Below are 4309 nucleotides of genomic sequence, written 5' to 3' on the forward strand. Positions count from 1 at the left end.
CTGCAATGGCATATGACCTCTATGCTGCCATCTGTACCCCCTTGCTTTACAATGTGATCATGTCTTCTCACATCTGCTTCCAGCTCACAGTAGGAGTTTATATTTTGGGTGTCATTGGATCTACAATCCACACAGGCTTTATGATGAGACTCCTTTTCTGCAAGAGCAATGTGGTTAACCATTATTTCTGTGATCTCTATTGGATCTACAATCCACACAGGCTTTATGATGAGACTCCTTTTCTGCAAGAGCAATGTGGTTAACCATTATTTCTGTGATCTCTTCCCACTCTTGGAGCTCTCCTGTTCCAGCATCCACATCAATGAGTTATTAGTTCTAGTCTTGAGTGCATTAGGTCCAAAGCCTTCAGCACCTGTAGCTCCCACATCTCAGCCGTTGCTGTCTTCTATGGATCTGCTGCATTCATGTATCTGCAGCCATCCTCTGTGAACTCCATGAACCAAGGGAAAGTGTCCTCTGTGTTTTATACCATCATTGTGCCTGTGCTGAACCCCCTGATCTACAGTCTGTGGAATAAGGATGTCAAATTTGCCCTGAAGAAAATTCTGGACAGTAGAAAATGTGCATGAATAGAATCAGTATCATGATGTCATATCAGAAACAGTTCTTTGATTTGCTAAGATACATAACGTGTTAGGTTTATTGTTCAAATGTTTGGAAATTCAATGACACTCCCCCATATAACACATTTTCTAAATTCTCCTCCAGGCCACTCTTTTGAACCTTATTAGAGTGATTATGTGTGGAGAAATGCTAAGAATAAAATCAAAGACTCTTGAGTATGAAAGGAGCCTTAGTTTTATTTTTAACGATAGCACAAACAGCAAGAACAATGATGATGAAGGTAATAATTATAACATGTTATTGAAATTTTATGAAGTAGCTAAATATTGTGCCCAGCACTTTAAGTGAATAACTTCCTTTAATATTTACAGTACAGACCCTAGTAATATTTCCCATTGAAAAATAAGGAAATAGAAGTTTATTTAGTTTGATTAAATGCCCTGGTACCAAACATAATAAATGATCAGCCTAAAAAATTGACTCCAGGGCCCACAGTTTTATTCAAAGTGGTACTTTGGTCCCAGGTGACTGTGGCTAAGTCTAAGACATCTTGAGAATTTCCTTCTACACTTATGTCATCCTCAGTTCCCTACGTGACTGGTGCTTTCTTATAAATAATTTCAATGGTATTTTCACTTTTATTTCACTTGATACAAAGAAAATAATCAAAATCTTTCAAACCTGTAATGATCAAAGCCAAAAAAATAACAAACATGGAGCCTCGTAGAGTCTCATTGTAGGTCCTCATTATAGAGTTTCAAGTTATTACACTCAAGGGCAACACTTTTTATAAAAGCAGTCCAAACAACATTGTCTTGTCTTTATACCAGTGATGCTGCAGCCGTTTATGAAGTAACTGCTATGGAATTCAAATATCCTGCTCAGTTTTGTCATTTTCACGTAGTTCATGCTGTTTTGTCCAATAATTGAGAACGAGTCGCCATTTCATGTCAATGTTTTCTTTGAAATATCTCTTCTTCCCTTTCATATTTTGTTTTTCTATTTTTAGGCTTTTAACATCTTGTAACTATGGATTTACATAATATTCTGAAAACTCAGTTGTCCTTTGTCTCTTACCAGTTCAAACCCTCCACCTCATTATTGCCAGATCAATATCCTTAGGATAGTGTGCTGTGTTATTCACGTGATAGAGCAAATTGCAGTGTTTACCTAAATTTTCAAAATATGGGACAGAAGTATATATATTTTTACCACCTTTGTATTCCATTATCTGTCCATTCAATGATGTCAAGCATTCATTTTCAAAAAGTCCTTGTAGTTTTTCTTTGACTTAATTTTCACGTCAAAAAAAAAAAAAAGGGAAAGGAAAGGAAAATAGCTACAATTGCAGCTCCTGTCTTAGGCTTGAGTGCTAGTCCAGAGTTCTGCCTAACAGACATAAATGGACTCACGCAGGACAAACAAAAAAGTCTTGATGGGTAGACCCTTGAGTCACTGGGGCTTCAGCTCCTACTCAAAATACAGACTAAGGGAAAGGTAATGGTCTCTTCATGAGAGGAAAAGCCTCTGCAGATCCAGAAAACCAAGTCATATCTTGGGTAATATCGTAAAGCTACTAGAAGAGAGAAGTAGACAGAGGATGGTTCATGAATCATCTCTGGATCACTACAAGACATCACTCATTTTTTAAAAATTTTTAAAAGATTTGTATTTATTTATTTGAGAGAGAGAGAGTGAGCTTGAGTGGTGGGGAGGGGTGGAGGGAGAGGGAGGCAGACTCCCCACTGAGCAGGGAGGCTGATATGGGGCTCAATCCCAGGAGTCCAGGATCATGACCTGAACCAAAGTCAGAAGCTTAACCAACTGGGCCACTCAGGCATCCCCATCACTCCTTATTTTTGTGAATCGAGCTGCTAAACGTTTTTTAAGCAGAGAAGTGAAACAATTAGTTTTGCATGTTAGTAGAATCACACTTAAGTTGATGTGGAAGATAGATGGAAAGACAATAAGGCTGAATCAAGACCAGTCAGCAGCCATTTGATTATTTAAGCAAGACACTGCACACAGTGACAGTGGAGCTAGAAAGGGAGGAGACTCTCAAGAGATTTTTGAAAAGTGGATTGTTCAGACATGGCTGAATTGAGGTGAGTTGAAGGTACAGGAGAATATGAGGATGAATGCAAAATTCTAGTTTGGATTATTAGATGGAAGGATGGTAGAACTCTCAAGATGGAGCTCATTAGCCCTAGATAATAATTTATAGCAACACAATCGGGACATATAAGTCTTGGTAACATTCAAACTTGGTCTCCTTGTTTCTCTGTCTTTATACACGTATCCCCTCCGGAATCAGTATATATCCTCACAGAATGGAAATTGAGCATCTGTGAATCTCAATAATTTTCATTATTGTACAATCATTTATAGAAAGATCTGTTCGTTTCTGACTTTAACCAAGTTCCAACACTCTTCCCACTTCTTTAATTCAGCGCACTGAGGAAACAGTCTTAGACTGCTCACCTGTAAGCACATAGTATTCTCCCATAAACATTTGAGAATCCAGCAGCCACTGCTATTCCAAAGCTAAAAGCAGCTTTGTGATGCATGGACATGTGGGAACTTGCTTGACTCTGGAAGAATTATAGTGGGTGGGAACACCTTGTTCCTAAGGTGGTCCATAGACCAGTCACATTGGAATAGCCTGAGAATTTGTTAAAAATGCATAATCTTAAGACATACACTAGATTTACTAATTCACAATCTGCACTTGAATGAGATTCCTGGGTTATTTCTATACACATTAAAGTTTGAGAAGCTTTTAACAAATTTTGATATCTGACCTCAGACTTTAAAATTCTGGTTTAATTAGTATAGAGTGCACCCTGGGTATTAAGGTTAAAAATAAGACTTTTGATGTTTTGAAATGTGCATCTAAAATTGAGAAACACTAATGTAACCCAACCTTAAATTTCTTTAAAGAGAATTGAACCTGATATAATTAGCCATATTTTATAAAAGTTCCCCTCTCTTGTGAGCGTCCAATTTACCTTGATTCAAATTGATACACTTTCAACTATTCCTGGTTGTGACAAAAATTTGTGAAAATATATAAGAAAGGAAAAGGAATATGAAATGTAGATGCTTAATAATAAAACACTTTCTCTAAATGCACAATTTAATAAGTGGAATTATTAATAACAAGGACCTCAAAAAAACAAATATAACATCAATATTCTGAATTCTTGTCCCCTAACCTCAAAATTCAATTGTACATAGATTTGACTTGTGAATAAAGTAAGTATATTGCCTACTTATGCATAAAAAAATTAAACATATTTTGTGCAAGGAAATAAATGGTTTAATTCATTATTTTAAAATTTGTAACTCTAGTCAGCATAGGATACTTTGTCAGGATGTGCCTTGATCCTCTAAATCCTGCTATTCACAGTGGGGACTAAGCACTGGGGACAAAAGCACTGGCTAAGAGTTTGTAAGAAATGCACAATCTCAAATCCCATTCAGACCCTCTGGATCAGAATCTGCATTAAAAAAAAAAGAATCCTTCATCAAGATAAAAAGCTTCTGCACAGCCAAGGAAACAGTCAAAAAAAACTAAGAGGCAGCCCACAGAATGGGAGAATATATTTGCAAATGACATTACAGATAAAAGACTGGTATCCAAGATGTACAAAGAACTTCTCAAACTCAATACACAAGTAACAAATACACAAATCATAAAATGGGCAGAAGATATGAACAGACA

The 4309-nt window shown here is 36.6% G+C and overlaps 1 pseudogene; it reads left to right on the forward strand.

Annotated features, from left to right (window-relative positions):
- The first annotated feature begins 5 nt into the window (after nucleotides 1-5).
- LOC100471396 lies at nucleotides 6-590 on the forward strand (annotated as a pseudogene).
- The last annotated feature ends 3719 nt before the right edge of the window (nucleotides 591-4309 follow it).

Source organism: Ailuropoda melanoleuca, chromosome 8, assembly GCF_002007445.2.
Source record: "Ailuropoda melanoleuca isolate Jingjing chromosome 8, ASM200744v2, whole genome shotgun sequence".
Classification (NCBI taxonomy): domain Eukaryota; kingdom Metazoa; phylum Chordata; class Mammalia; order Carnivora; family Ursidae; genus Ailuropoda; species Ailuropoda melanoleuca.